This window comes from Manis javanica, chromosome 2 (genome assembly GCF_040802235.1).
Source record: "Manis javanica isolate MJ-LG chromosome 2, MJ_LKY, whole genome shotgun sequence".
Taxonomy (NCBI): domain Eukaryota; kingdom Metazoa; phylum Chordata; class Mammalia; order Pholidota; family Manidae; genus Manis; species Manis javanica.
Window position 1 is genome coordinate 44,129,413 of NC_133157.1, and position 17,346 is coordinate 44,146,758.

Below are 17,346 nucleotides of genomic sequence, written 5' to 3' on the forward strand. Positions count from 1 at the left end.
GTGTATGGGTTGTGAGTCTCAGCAAGAAGTCAGCATTCATAGATGCAGTGACTGGGAAGACCATTTATTTGTTTTGTACAGAAGTCCAAGTTTTCTCACTTTTGCAAAATCTCCATTGAACTTTGTTTCTAGAGTTTATAATAGCTTCCCCCTTGAATAATAGGTAGCAGGAATCTATATAAATCTACATATCATTCAATGGCTCACTTTTTCAGTATTTCTGGATTTATACTTTCAATATATTTTTGAGACCAAGTGCACTAACTGCTCTTTGATTATAGTGCAAAATATCAATGTTATACTGGAGGGAAAAATAAATTACTTTTCCTTCCCTGTGTCAACATATTCAGGAGAAGTCAATACTGACTTGTTCAACTTTGTTCCAGACTTAGGAAAAATTGGTCTCTTTCTTTTCCTTCCCTTGAAGTTAAATGGATATTAGGGAAAATGGAATCTAATCCCCTTCATTTTACAGATGAGGAAGCTGAAGCTCTGAGTCACCCACATTTAATGCAGCTCATTGCAAAACTAAGCCATACTGTCCCACTCATTTCATTTTGCTCTCATTATGCCATTTATGAGAACAGTTTCAATTGTTTTATTTTTATTTTTCTCAAACTTTATTTTTGTTTCTTAAAAGACTAGTGATTTCATTAATTGTGTAGTAATATAAATGAATAAGATCTAGTATGGATTTGGTGATACTGAATACAATAAATTAGAAAAAAGAAAAAGCACTTCTGTTTATGAATTTTATCCATGTTTTAAGTTCTTATGACTGAATACTATCAGTTAGGTGCATTGATTAAAATATAATGCAAAATCTAGGCTGTGAACTAATTTGGCCTCATTTTATAGTCACAAAATGATTTGGAGTAAAGGATGGAGGTAGGAGGATGACTGGAAGCACAGAGAGAGACCCTGGATCTTATCCTCTTCTTTGTTTTCAAAAATGATAAGAGCAAGAGTACAGAGCTTATTTTCCATGCTTGTGTCTGTGATCCTTAGTGAGATAATGCAGGCTAAGAACTAAGCATGATACCTGAGACATGGGGAGCCCACTGTACACTGTTCGTGTGAATAATTCGTATCTTCATCATGATTATTAAAGGAGTTAGGGAATTGAACTGAATAACTTGTGAGGGCCCCAAATTTGTTTCCTTTCAGATTCCATGGGACTTGGATTTATTTAAAAGGAAAGCCACAGGTCCAAGAGCAAGCAGTAGGCCAGGTCACCAAACCAGGGCTCAATGCCTAGCCTAACTGTAGTTTCAGCCTCTCCCAGAAATGCAGTCTTAGTCAATCAGGAATTTTCTGGTGAGTACAAGGAGGTAATATGTCATGTGAACCCTCTTCATCCCCCAAAAAGAAGATGAGGTAATGTGCATGATAAGACCACTGCTCCTCTTCTAAGGAAGGGTGACCTTGCCTGAAACAATCCCTTTTTTTCTTTTGCTCCACCCTCTGTCTCTAAAACCCTCCCGTTTTACTTAATGACTCTGGAGCATTTCTTTACTTGCTAAATGGGATGCTGACCACTAATTACTTATAAAGCCAATTAGATCTTTGAATTTACTTGGTTGAACTTTTTTAAAAAAACAGATCTCATATGTATCTGCTAAGTAGGAGTAAGATTGTGAATCTCAAAACATATGAATATGTCCCCTCTGGAATAAAGCTATTCAGAGAGGAGGGTCTCAGCAGCACGTTCTTCTCTAAATTAAGAGATTACAAATTCTCAGCATGTAGGGACACAAAATAAACTAGGTACTACCTCTGATAGAAAAGTTACCAAAGCATACCGAATTACATAACATTTATATATAGCAAGGTAAATTCCAGCAAATACTTACTGAAAATGTATTTTGCATTTTAATCCTTATGATGCTTGTGCTCATTTTTAGGAAATTAAATTCCTTCATGATGTTTCTGAATTACATTTAAACTCATCCATGGAGCTGTGAACAATTCTTATGTGAAATTCTAGCATGTTAACCTTGCAAACACATCCAGAGTGCCTTAAGATCTATGCTGGGAGAGGAGATAAGAATGCTAATTTCATTTATTTTTCTACCTGTTTGCCTCCCATTGGGAAAGTGAATTGTTATAAAAAAGAAAAAGTTAATTTTTGTATCTCATTTTTATGGCTGATATTACTTCCAAGACTGAATTGTTCTTGCAAGCAAAACCTAAACATTAATTGGATCCAAAGGGGTAACTACTCTAGAGATACCTGCAATGTGAACTTTTCTAGGTAGGAGCTGAGGAAGAGAATCTGAGAGCAATCGGTTTATTTCTAAGTCAGCATCCTAGTATCATTCATTCCATAATACATATTAGATATATACTATATAGCAGAAACTAGCAATACAAGTGTGACTGAAAAACCTTTCCTTTTCGTGGATCTCACTTTATACATGAGGTAGCCTTTGAGGTTACATATCTAAACTCAGAGTAAAATATAAAGAAGATATAAGGATGAGCATAAGGAAGGTACAAAAAAAAAAAGGGCCTGAAAAGTCAATGACAAGATAAAAACTGTTTTACTGGGTGAGGTAAGAAAGGCCTTCATTTTGAAGAAGACATTTCACCAGACATTGAACAAAGGTGGCATTTTCATAGGTGGAGGTCACAGGGCTGGCACAGAGACCTTCTGGTGAGAGAGGCAAGAGCAGAGACTGAAGTCACAGATCTAGAAACAAAGTATCAGGAAACAGAACAATAGCCATATAGCTGGAAACAGGTAAAGTTTCAAGGAGTCAAGGTAAATAGAAGCCTGCTGACAGACAAACTAGCAAACTTAACTAGATTTTCACCCTTAATACAGAATTGAGTTCAAGGTAATAGTCTCATTTTTAATACGGCTTTTAGTTTTTTATGAATGAACAAATACAAATAAAGGATGATAATGTATTATCCCCAGATTCCCCTAAAATTTAGGATACTTTTGACTTTAAGTGACTTAATTTAAAGTGGATTATGTAGCATGGCCACATTACCTAACTTATTGAGATACTCAGTGATGGATCTTTCCTGAGCAAGTTCCTTCAGTAACTCAACTAAATTTTCACGGATGCCATTTTCTTCCAACTTGCATTTTGACATCCATAGTGATGTAGGGCAGGGATGTGGGACAAGCATCATGATTAATTTTTCCTGCCTGTAATGAAAAATGCCAAAATACAAACAGTATAGTATGAACAGAGGGACTCCATCTTAGGGCTAAGATTCCATTTTAAAAACAAGGGAGTTAGGCGGTAAGATTCCTAACATATTTATGGTAATCAGACAATGACCAATCCTATCTTAAGGTGGGGCAAGTAGTCCTAAAAGATATGTCCCCATTTCTTGAGGGTGACAACTATCTTGGAGAAGAACAGGCTCAAGAAATTCCTTGTGTTAACTTTACCTTACAGAATATCTAGAGGATAGACTATGGGTGATGACATAACATCTCTCACAGGAGACAGACATCATAAGACCATAAGTCAAGCCTAAGCCCTCTGCCCCTTCCCCTGGCCCTTTGATCCATTCTTGAAAGCCTTAAAAGACAGAATCCTAAGCCCTTAAGCAAGCCTCTTCTTTGAGGTTGCCCACATTCTCCTTTCTTTTTGCCTTAAATAAAGTCTTACTGCATAACTCACTGCTTAACTTATTGCATTTTGTCTCTGGCCTCTTCTAATGGTAAATGTCTTTGCTACTTTTTTATTTCATTCAATTTTCTAGACTTAAGTAGAAGTCTTGATTCTCTCTGTTTTCCTTCAGACAAGTAGGAAAGGGCTCCTGAGATCTCTGATTTGGGCCTGCAAGTTCTCATTGCCTGAGTGACCAGGACAGGACCGCAGCTGTACGATCATGCTCTTTAGAAGCCTGCCTGAAAACCTCCTTCCTTTGCCATTGGGAAGTTCTCAGAACATAATCTCACTCCATCCAGTGCTCTGCAGCTCCCCCAGATACTGGGATGGTAGGGGCTTCATTCCCACACTGTACAGATTCGAGCAGACACTGGACACCAGGTGACCCTGGCTTCAGGAGTTGGCGAGGGATCTGCCCCATGCCGAGCAGGAATTCAGTGAGCTTCCCTTTCCTCCCTCTGTTCTTCCTTGCTCTCTGCTGTCTGCAGGGTTACAGCTATTAGCTACTGCTCTCGCTTTAATGAGTTCCTTCCTTACCTACACTTGTCCAACCTGTTTGAGAATTATTTCTCATTCAGAGTCAAGAATCCTCCCCGACCCAGTCTGAGGTCTCCCCTAGTGCACAGGGAGAGCCCTCCCTCAGATGCAGCTGCCTGACAACAATAGCATGTTGGTTCCCCCTCAACCCCAGAGCTCCCTATTGTGAGTTCTACTGAAGTCTCCAGAAATCACATTTTTTAACAGAAGTACCCCAAAACCAGAAGATGGTTAGAAGAGTATCTAATCTTCTTATAACCTTTGATGAAAGGATAACCACCCTTAAGCAATAAAGGCTTTATAGTACCTCTCTGTAGCCAGAATTGCATTATAGGTTTATCTCTAATCCAGTCATTAGCAAGGAAAATAGGGTCACCATGTAAAGCTACAGGCAATTTCACTCCTTTGCTGCCAGTTGTAACACGTGGGTTCTCAGTAACTGATCAAACACGTGTTTTGTTGCTTCTACTGACACAAACTCGGTGTAGAGGATTGGGGAACAAGGTGGCAACAAAGACATTTACCACATAATTACACATCCTACACACTTTTTAAAACTTTGCATCTACTCATAACCAATGTTTTCAAAGATAAAACTGTATTTTATTTACCCATATAGTCTGAAAGTTGTATTTTCTCCCAAAATTACATGTATCTTTTAGATTTAATTAAGAATAGAAAAAATGGCCTGATATTTAGGCTTAATATCACACACACACACACACACACACACACACACACACACAAATATAAAAGAAAATACACACTTTAGAACAAGTTAGGAGTGTCTTCTGTCTATAATGGGGTAAGTAAACTAATACTGTAGCTGAGAAGACCTAGAAAAGCTGACTGAAATATAAAAGAAAAAATCTATTTATATGCATTAATAAGTTTCAAACACAGTCAAATTAGAGGGTCCAAAATCCTGGGAAGAAGAGGTCATTGAGCTAAATCCAATATTACATTTTCTAATTTTCCTCTTAGGGCATTTGCAAACTCTTAGGCTTCATGCATTGGCAGTCTAAGATGCCCAGCAGACAGTGTCTGCCAGGAGAAAAGAAACCACCAGAACCACCAGAGCTTTAGACAATCTCATGGGGCCAGACAGAAAAAAATAAAAAGTTCTAGCCTGCTAAAGAGGCCAGGGATTGGCTATCCTAAAGCCTAAAGGGCAGGGAGGCATAAAACAATGAATCTGATAGTGTGACAGTTTTCTTCTGAAATCCTTTGCTATTCATAAAAGGCAGGAAACAGGAGATTTAAAGCCCATACATAATGCTCACATGCTAGGATCTTTCAGCAGATACACCGTGCTAATAAGAAGAAAAATAAAAAGGAGTTTAGTACCTACCAAAAAAGGGGTCCTTGGTAAAAAAAACGGGCAATCTGGCTGGAGCCTGACTCTTGTAATAAATTCTGAAATATCACCTGAGGTTAGCTCAGTCCCTTCTGGATTGTGTAGAGGAGGAAAAATAATCTTTCCTTTACCCTTCTAGGTTTTTGGCTAAGACCACCCAGCCCCCCCACACCACCTGTAATAAAAGATGAACAGGAGAAAAACAAACAGAAATTTAGTGACATGTACACCTCCTGTTAGATATGGGGGACACCCAGGAAACAGTAATTCTCTGAAATGGCTCAAGCCACCTCCTTAAATACTATTTCAAGTTAAAGACAAAAGAAAGATGTCGGGGGTTGGTGAGGCCATTTATGGGAGGTTATCAGACAAAGCACAGCAAGCAGGGTGCAATCATCAAGCATATTTAAGTTGGTGCCTTCACTGATAGTTACTAGACATTTGGTCATCCTCGTCGTCCTGGTACAGAGAGGGATACCCTCACAAATGGACATTTCCCACATAAATGTAAATGTCCCTTACAAAAGAGTGATGTCTACTTGGTTTTCAGAGCTTCACCTGTATCTCCTGTTTCTTAAAAATAATCAGCCTAAAATAATCCTTATGCCAAGAAGGTGTACTTTAGGGTAACAAGTTTTGCTCCCTTTCCATTGAAATGGCCTTTCAATTTTTTGGTGCTTAGCAGGAAATAAGACAAATGTTCAGTAGAAGAATGTAACTTTCTGTTTTATGTCTCTGAGATGTCTCTAAGGAATAATATAAAATTTTCTACAGCTTTTTTTTCAGCTTTTAAGGCTATATGTCAGTTATCGATTTTGGGCACTATTTTATGACTTCAATATAAATCCAAAATTATTTAAGTTCATGTAGAAAAAAGTTGGGAGATGAATAAAAAATACAACTTTATGTGTATATATTTTTGCTAAATGTCAATATGAACATTATTAATACATGTCTATATATATATGCCTATATACAACACACACACATATATATATATATATATACACATACATATAAAACTATTTGTAAAAGAGAAAAATTTTAGGGCAGTAAAAATTTTAAGAAGTGAAAATCATAGACCTTTCTTTGTCTCACTGCTGTTATATTTGAAAAAATCTGTTTTAAACCTGTGAACAGGTTACCTGCACACATGGATAGAAGGGATTTTAGTTTTCCCTGAAGTCTTATATTTAAACTGAATATAATACAGAAGACCTTTATTGAGGTTTACTCTATGTCTGGTCACAAAATCCCACCTAGAAGTAATACTTAAGGCATTGGGAGTATAGAGAATTAAGGGCCAAGGGCAGCCTGCCCCAAAATGTGCCACTTTGACATATTGATTTTTTAAAAATAAAGTAACTAAACATACAGGTGGTGCAAAGGGATACTTTGTTGCCCCTCTGTTGTCCCCTGAATCCAGGAAAAAAATCTCCCATGTAAATGGTACCCTCCCTGTACCAAAAGGTAGGGAGGCATCGTTATCACCAGAGACAGGGAACTCAGAGCTAAGAAGGCTGTGCAAGCAAATTTTGTTCCTTTTTTACTAATTAACTACCCTAGTGCAAATATTGCTTAGAATTCCCTACTAATTGAAGCTCCCAAACACAAGGTTTCTTTGTTCTGTCAATTCTTCATAGATTTATTTTCTTCTTCTAAAATCCATAAAAAAACCACCATCCATGGTCATTTGTTTGGGTCTTGTTGGGAAAAGAAATTTCCTCTACCCTTCCAAATTATTCTAGCTGGTTTAAGAATCAAATCTACATGAGACAGATTAGCAGGAGAGAAAAAACAAATTCTAATTTCATAGGTACAGGATGCCACAGACATGGATTCCAGAAACAGTCAAAGAGAGTGAGATGTGTGTGTCATCTTGAGCCCAGGAGAAGAGTGTAGGAGCCTGAGACTTCAAAGGAAAAGGGAAGTAATTCACAAGAATATAAAAAAAGTAAATGTTTGGTAAAAAAAATACTTGATGTGCCACACAGTAACAATGGAGCACAGAGAGAAATTACAGCAGACTTAGCTACATCCCTCCCTGTTCACCACCTCTAGTTTATATACAGTGTAGCTATCTAGGGTGATAGCTCTCCTCTTGGAGTACTTCCTCCATCTAAATGTTTTTTTATGCAGTTGAGGGACAGGAAATCAAAGTTTCTTTCTCAATCTTGAGGCTTGATGGTTTTCCACTCAAAATAATCTGCATGTCACAATGACACATCTGGGGCAGCCTGCCCTTGGTCCTTAGAGTCTCTAATTCATTTTGGGGCCTCCATATGTCCTCTATACATTTGTAGGGAAAATGGAAACTTTATGGCCAAGATTCTCACCTGATTCTAATATTACCCATTGTATATCTATCTACTTGGCCAGCTTCCATGCCTATTGGAAGTGAGCTGTTTACTCGCCAAAGGAGCTGCCCAGAGTGAACTGTCAGTCATGGGAGTATCTGCTGGAGGAGGGGTGGAGAGGAAACCCACAGAGCCTGGATGTAACTGGGCACAGCTTCTGCTAGTCTCCAGAGAGAACTGCCCACTGAATTCCACTCTGTGCTAGGAAGCAGGAGAGAGAGAAGCTGTGGAACCCCAGTGCTAGGAAGGGAGAAGAGAGCCTGGTCCTAGGGAGCAGGAGGAAGCAGGGACAGCACCTGGGGCAGAGACTGGAGCCATGGCCAGAGGCTGAGGTGGGCAGACGGGAGTCCAGCACTCAACCTACTGAACATCTGTTGTCATTACTCAGTCCTACAAATTCATAATGAACTTTTCCAGAGTGGGGAACACCCTTCTCCCAGAGCAACAACATTAAAAAACTTTTTTTTTTCTCCTATTAATCTGTCTCATGTCAATTTGATTCTTAGACCAGCAGAAGAACCTTGAAGGGTACAAGAAAATATTTCCTCCCCAGCAGAGACAAATACGAACTGAGTCCTTGAAATAAGTATAAGACAGTAAAGGTAGAGAGAACAGGGATTTCCAGTAAGAAGACATCTTGAAAAAAAGTCATATAAGTGCCGATCCAAGAGAGAAGAGTAACATAAAAGATAAAGGGTGACAATATTAGTGGAGATCTACTTTAAAATCAAACTCACTTAAAAATCATTACATTTCTAAACATTCTAAATATTAGTGTGTCTCTAAAACATCTCTAGTCTGGAGAGAAAACAACATGGTAACACATATTCAGTTTCAGTTTATTAAATACTGTGTGAAGTCCTAGGCATCTTAACATCATCCTTAGCCACTTTAAGGATATCTGCTTGTCCATTCATTCTCTACTCTACATAATAAGGTATGAAACTGTCCTGTCACCAGGTCTTTGAAAATAATGTAGTAGGATTTTTCTGTGATAAGAGGCCACACATTTTGAGGCATGAAAGGAAAAGGCAGCTAGCTCATCATCTTGCACACAATGTTTAACTAGAAGTGACACTTGTACCTAGTCAAAACAAATATAAAGTTTTCTCTTACAGAAATTTGACTAAAACTTTCACAAATGTTCTTCTAAAAGTTAGTTTTTAAAATGACTGCTTTCAGAAGTAAATACTGCAAAAAGTAGAATATTTTGAGAGTGAGGAATTATCTGAATCTGAAAATTGTACCAAGAGTCAAGTGGCCTCATTTGACAGTAGTTGTGGAAGAGTGAAAAGGGAAGATAAATTACGAGTGACTGCACCTAAATTATGAAGTGGAACAGCAGGTACAGCCTTTCATGAAGTCTGAGGTTTGACAGTGGACAAACTATGTGATTTTTTTGGCTGAGGGTGAAGTCTCAGGAATATTTCATATGGCCACATAAATTTCCCACACCTGACACTTTTATTGAAAGCATAAACAATTCACATTCATGAAATTTTAATCAAAGTCAACTTTACATTTTGACAAAACAGCATTCAAATTTTGTTGCAAAAATAATGGAGTTACAGAAAAAAAAATTCCACGTATCAGATGAGGTCAGTTAAAGTTGGGTTTGTTTGGTTGCTGGTTTTTACTTAGCATTTGCTCTCTCGTCTTTTGTCTTTAATAATTGCACCACCATGTTTTTAGTCTCGGGAAAACCCTTTCCTCCAGGGCATCCACTTCCACCCACAAGTACGGGATGGAGCAGATGTCCTGGCCCAGGGTCATCGGATCATTCCAGGGTCATCTGATAATTGTTCACCATGACAGGCCCTTGAGTTCATCAGAACCACCAAAGCAAGGTAATAGTGGTGATGGAACTCCTGGGAAGGAAACCTGCATTCTACCACCTGATTCACACCAACGTGTGTCAGATCTAAAGCTGCTATGAGTGTTTCAGAAAGACAAAAAATCTCACTGAATATGGAGACTCAAGAGACAGGTGTGTCTGAGAAAGTGAGAGAAAAAAAAAATACCATGGTCAAGAGACATCGTTGGAATTTTTCCACCTAACTGCCTTTTAAGCTAACCTTGCACTTAACATTGCAGTTATATCACCCGGCAATTTCCCCTTTAAGCTAGTTTCGTTTGCATTTTATGCCACTTGCAAACCAGAGCCCTAATACACCAACTGACTTTATATTGATGCCAAAAGTTCAGCATTAGCATTTAATTCTTATGGGGAATTACCCAGGCCTCTTCCTACTCTTCTTCTAAGATGGTGATTTGCATGTTAAGTCACTAACATATCAGTTTCAGTGAGATTATAGATCACTTTTTATGAGAACTACAGGAGCTGCTGCATCATAAAAGCAGTGGGGACCTGAGGTGAATGATCTGGTGGAAATGGTGAAGGAAGAAGAGTTGGGGAAATAAATGGGGACAGAGTTTCAGAGCACTACACTTTTCCCCCCAATTGGATTGGACATCACAGGTTGTTTAAAATATTATGGACTAAAATTTGGTACATGGTTAGTGCTCTTAGGGGTCATCTTCATCTTAGATTTATTTATTTTTCTGAAGAGACATTGTGTGTTTCATTTTTTTTCCCCTGACAAAGTATATTCAAACTTATTTAAATAAATAATAATATAATAATAGATGAGTTGTACAAAGTCAATGGGAAGACTTTACTTAATGAATATGATTTGTTATCTTAAAAATTATAATCAAAACGTTCATTTTAATACATTTCATCAATACCCGAACTCCTTTGCTGGACATTCAGTTCACTCATTGTACCGATCAACATTGACAATTGCTAATTTATCTCCCACGCTGTTTCCTTTCCTACATAGTCTCCTTCCATCAAACTTAGAGATCACTAATTCCTGGACTCACAATCATTTCCGTTCCTGTAGCTTAGCTCTTTTGGAATATTTCCAGTTTTTTATTTGATGATTTCTGTATTTGCCAAACGTAACCAGTTTTTTGAAGAACATACTCAAATGCCATTTCTATTACCAAACCTCCCTTCATTCTTTCCCTTACAAATAATTGCTTGTTCCCCTGAACACCCAACTATTTTCATCTATACATTAGTTTTTGCACTTATCACAATACATTTATACTTTTTATGTAGTTTTAGTTTTAGGCTGAGAAAGGGGGCTGCACACTTTTAATCTGTGAATATGATTTAGCATCCTTTCTTTGTTCCTGTACCTTTTCTATGTAAGTCTTTCCCTGGGCTCCTATCCGAGGAATATTCCTAACCACTTCTGGTTTGATGCTGCCTGGTTTGAACTGACTTTTGCTCAACTAAACACATTGTAAGTATGCTTCAGTTTATCCTTTATCATATGACTAATGATTTCAGATAGTCAAATAATATATCAATAAAAATGCTTTTTTTACCATGTAGTTGAGACCATTTTAGTTTAAAGTATTTAGTGTCTTAAACTTCAATTCTTATATAAAGACAATAATATTAGGGTAACCTCTTGAATTGGTTTTACACTGGAGACACTTAGAAAATTATTGTATAATAACATTTTATAAAACTTGTAATGAAAACTATAAAATTTCATACTCTGTGAAAATTGATGTTATGTAGACATTATTTAGTGTTCTAATTCAGGTTAAGTAGTTTTTATTAAGAATTTATTGTGCATCACCTCTATGCATCCTTATAAATTCAATTGGTCTATGTCACTGAGAAGGATACAAAGGCAAAAAAAAGTTTACTACTTGAGGAGCTTTCATTATACTTTTAATGACACATAAATTTCATTCCTTGCAAACAAAAACGTTCAAGAATTATAGAGGCATCTAACATATATGACCAAAGAAGACATTTGTCTTAGCTAATTTAGACCTTAAAATTTACTTTTGGCTGAAATTAGTCAGATAACTATTTTAGTTCTTTAATTCACTTCATCTGTATGGGCATAGCCTGAATGATTTGCCCTAAACATACTTAACTAGGCATTAAATTGAAATTTAATAGGATCATTATTGAGGTTAAATAGATACTTTAATGATTTCTTAAAAGACACTTACGAGTGTATAAAGCAATATATCCAGTATGTAGCTCAACAAATACCTATATTACTAACATATTATTTAATAAATATAATTAAATTTCATGAAGATCTAGTTATAGTAGACATGGTTTTCCAGTGAATGTTCATTATTAAAACATATTTTGGGGTTCTAAACTGTGCAACAAATAAACACTGACATGCTTACTGATCAGTTGTGATGTGTTATGTGAACTTAATGCTAGTGAGTGTTATATGAGCTTAAATTAGTTCATTTTTAATATAAGTTAGAACATACACACACACACACACATATATATATATATATATAAAAGTTAGGAATATTTTGAAAATGATATCACAAATAAATGAAGAACACTGATAAGTGTGCAAATAAATAGATAAGATACCAATAACAGAAAGTATCTGGAAAATTCCCAAATACTCAGAAACTAAGTAACATATTTATTAAATAGTATAGCAAAGAAGAAACCAAAAGTGAGTTAGAAAGCATATTGAACTAAAGGAAAACAGAAATGCAACATATGATTTGTGGGATGTAGCTTTGGCTATAATGACGGAAATTTTATTAATTGATTAAAGTAAAAAATTATCATTAAATGGATATATTAGGAAAGAAGAAAGGAATCAAATCAATGATCTCATCTTCCACATTACATTAAATTTAAATAAGTAAAATGATAAACATCAGTTCAGGAGTCAATGAAATAGCAACAAAAAGAAAGGATGAAATTGAACCTTAGTTCTTTGAGAAGATCAATAAAATTGATAAACTTCTAGTCAGACTGATTAGTAAAAAATGAGATAACCCAAATTACCAAAATCAGGAATGACAGAGGTGGTATCATTACAAATTCTAGGGTTTTTAAAAGGATAATAAGGAAATGTTACAGTGGCAGAAAGCTCGCCTGTGCTTACTCGCAGAGGAGCCCCAAGGGTGAGAGGATCGGAGTGGGAGCACAGTGCAGCACGCACAGACTTTGGGGTTGATAATGGTGTTCATTATCTTAACTGCCATGGTTTTCCAGGTTTATTCATATGTCAGAACTTACTAAATTGTACACTTTAAATATGTACACTTTATTTTACGTCAGTTAGTCCTCAATAATTCTGTTTTAAAAATGAGGTGATGAGGTCCTGAAGAAATCCAGAAGATAAAGGAGATGAGGTTGCATACAGAAAGGGAAAGTTGTATAAAGCTGTGAGACTTCAAAGCATAAAAGGAATGAAAAAACAGTGTGAGGATGCACGCAGTGAATGTAGCTATTACAGTAAATTTATTGTGTTGGTGAAAAGAGACGGATAAAACATAATAAAAAACATCCTTATATTAACTCTAGAAATGTAACAATAGATTCTATTTCTTTACCAATCCATCTTGCATGGTGAACAACCTATTCAGTAGAGGTGCGGGAGAGACACTGGGGGAGGAAATGGCTTGGTGCCTGTGTCCTGGGGCTCCTTGGGTGGGTTGGTTGTATGGGGGTGCAGACATCAAGTTGGTCGCTGCCCCAGCACTGTGGCCTAGGCCAGGCTCCGTAATGATGTTAGCAGGCTCCTCACCCAGAAACCAGCTCTGGAAAGACCTCCCACCCGCATCTGTACTGTAATTCCTCGGGTAGGCCCCTACATAGCACTTCTCCAGAGTTCCCAGCAAGCTGCCTAACCCGCAGCTCACTGACGTTGCTTCCTGTTTGTGTAGTGACTGCAGCCCTGGTCTGGCCTTGGCAAGCCCGTAAACTCTGCTATCCAGTAGACCAAACTAAACCTCTCCCACAAAGTCAGGAAGCCCTTCCAAGTTTTTCCTTCCTTGGTACTATTCCTTGTCCCTTGAACACTATATGATGTTTCCTTACAGTCACTCCTTTAGCAGAGTTTCATAGTACTTTATTTCACATTTTCCCTATTTAACCTATGTGTGATTTTGAATTCTTGATTTGATTCAAGCTGGTATAAATGGTTAGATAGTAAAACTCCAGGAAGGGGTATCGGGGAAGACACGTTCAACTGAATCCCAGTAAGGAATCGGCTCTTGTCAGAGAGATGGAATAGTCCTCTTTCTATCAGGTGTGCCAGAAAAATAGCAGCCAAGAGGAAGACAGCAATTATGGCAGAAAAGAATTCCAGGACTTTGTGATATGTTTAGTGACTAAAGGAGCTATTGAAAGATTTTTTTAAATAAAAATGTTAGTTTTCAATTGTCTATTGGTAGTAAATAGAAATAGAGTTGATTAATGTGTGCAGACTTTTTCTTTTGTTACCTTGACTAAACTCACTCACTAGCTCTGTAATATTTTTTGTAGATTGCTTGGGATTTTCTACACAATCATGTTATCTGCAATAAGGGAGTATTATTTCTTTTTTTCCAATCTGTATGACTTTAATTTCCTTAGTCTCCCTTATTTCACTGACTAGGACTTCTAGTACAATGATGGTCAGGAGTGGTAAGAGAAGATATTTTTATCTTGTTACCAATCTTAGAAGGAATTCAGATTCTCACCATTAAGTATGATGTTAGCTGTTGGATTTTTTTTATAGTCTCCCTTTATCAGGTTGAGGAAGCTCTGTTCTATTCTTAAAGAGAAGTACATCTGGGTGGATGGTGAATTTTGTCAAATGCTTTTTCTATATCTACTCAGATGATCGCATACTTTTTCTTTTTTAAAAAAAGTTGTAAATACATTGAATTATGTTTTGATTGATATTTAGAATTGGGAATTCCCTCCTCTTCCAATCAGTGGAAGAGTTTTGTATAATTACTATTATGTTTTCCTTAAATGTTTGTTAGAATTCACCAGTGAATCAGGTCTGGAATTTACTTTGTGGAATGGTTTTTAGATACAAATTAAATTTCTTTAATAGAGAGATTTAGGTTACTATTTATTTTTGAATGCATAAGTATAGTTGTGCCTTTCAGGGAATTGTCCATTTTTATCTAAGTTTTAAAAATTATTGACATAAATTTGTTCACAATGTTTATTACCTTATACTTTAAATATTTGTAGAATGTATAGTGATGTTACCTCTTATTATTTTGGAAATGTCTTTATTATTATTATTATTTTCTCAGTCTGGTTAGAAGTTTATCTTACTGATATTCTCAAATAAATTGCTTTTGAATTTATTGATTTTGTGTTTTTTTCTTTCCCCTATTTTATTGATTTCATATTTCTGTTCTGATCTTTTTTTCTTCTTCTACTTATTTTCATTTAATTTTATCTTTGTAGTGTCTTAGAATGGACATTGAAGTAATTGATTTTAGATTTTTTTTCTTTTCAAATATAAGCCTTTATTGTTACTAATATTCTTGTGTGCTGCTTTAACATCACCTTACAAATTTTGTTATGTTGTGTTGTCAATTTCATTAAATTCAGAATACTTTCTAATTTTCATTTTGATGCTTTCAAGTGTTTGGATTGTTCAGAGATCTTTTTGTTACTGATATTTCTTTTAATTCCATTGTGATCAGAGAATGTATGTACTTTGTATGTCTTGAATCCTTTTATACAATTGAGACTTATTTTATGTCCCAGAATATAGTCTATCTTGGCAAATGTTTCACATGTCCTTGAAAATAATGCATATTCTGCTTTTGGTGATTGAGAATCTTCAATGCCAATTAGGTTAATTTTGTTGATAGTACTGATAAAATCTTCTGTATCCTTACTGATTTTCTGTCTACTTGATCAACCTAATATTGAAAGAACAGTATTATAGTCTGTGCTTATAATTGTGGATTTGGCTCTTCTTCCTCCCAATTCTTTCATTTTTTTCTTCATGTAGTTTGAAGCTCTGTTATATGCATAAATCTTTAGGATTGTTACCACCTCTTGAATGATTACCCTACAACCATGATAAATAACTTTATTATTTCTGGTAAAATTCTTTGCTCTGTATAAACTTTGAAATTAATATGAATACACCAACCCTTTTATGATTAGTATTAACCACACTGTATCTTTTCCCCATACATTTTATTTATATTTGTATTTATATTAAAAGTGCTTTTCTTATACAGTTTATAAATACATCTTGGTATTTATTCAATATGACAATCTCTGAACTTTTAATCAATGTATATTTATATTTAATGTGATTATTGGCATCTTCAACTGTCACCTTTTATTATTGATCTTATCTGTTTTGGGTCCTTTTTCCTTTTTCTTACTTCCTTTGTATTAACATATATTTTGTAATTCTACTTTATCTCCTTTGTTGGCTTTTCTCTCTAACTCTATTTTGTTATTTTAGAGGTTTCTGAAGGATTTAAAATATACAGAATAATTTATCATAACCATCTTTAAATGATTTTATACTGCTTTACATGTGTGATAATGAATTTAAAATACAATGCTGTATTCCTTCCTCTCCTCTCAACTTTTGTGCTATATTTGTCACACATTTTACCTTTATATATAATACTTATGCTGCAGTTTCATTGTATAATTTCCCTCTTGCTGTTACAATAACTTACCAAAAAGTTAGTGGATCAAAACAAAATGAATTTATGTCTTATATTTTTATAACTCAGAAGTTTGGCACAGGTCCCATTGGGCTAAGCAATTTCTATCATATTTAAATTGGGAAGGAAAATAGATGCTTTTAGATGTGATTATCTTTTTCTTTATTTTTGTTTAATCATGTATTGGTTTTTAAAATTATAAAAATGTACATGCTGCACATATAGGTGTATATTAATATATAGAATAAATGATCATTAACATATGTCATGACTTGTCATCTTAAATAATTTTTGGATTAAGGTAGGATGTTAACGTGTCACAAATACATTCAAAATTTTTTTCAATTCAAACAACTATACAAAATGAAAATGCATTGTTTTGTGGTAAAATATAGATTTAAATATAATGATTTTATTATTTAGAAATGAAAATTAAACCTTCAATCTTTTTCAGGGTATGCCCATGTCTTTCTATGTACCTGTAGGCAGAAGTTTTTAATTCTTTTCCCTTGAATTTAATTAAAGAAAGTTGACTTTTATTCTATCTTAATTGAACTTAAAAGAACTACTGTGTATAAATTTACATTTGGAAATACTCTGTATAGCCATTCACTTGAGAATTTCTAATACACATTTCAATTTTTATAGTCTACTTTGAAACTAAGGAAGTTCTCATTCACCTCAGTTCCTGAAATGTATGATATATCAATTGAACTTTGCAATACATTATATAGATAGGCACTCTCTCCATTAGGTGGTATTTCAAATTGGCACTGAAATGCAGCAACTAAATAGAAACTATGAACTATATATTCTGGATTAGGAATTTGTATGTCCACTGATAACAACTCCTGTACCATCCTGTTATTAGAATTGGTTGGGAATACTGAAACTTTCAGAAAAAATGAGGAGGATAAAGGAGACAAGGAGGAGGAGGATGATAAAGAGAAAG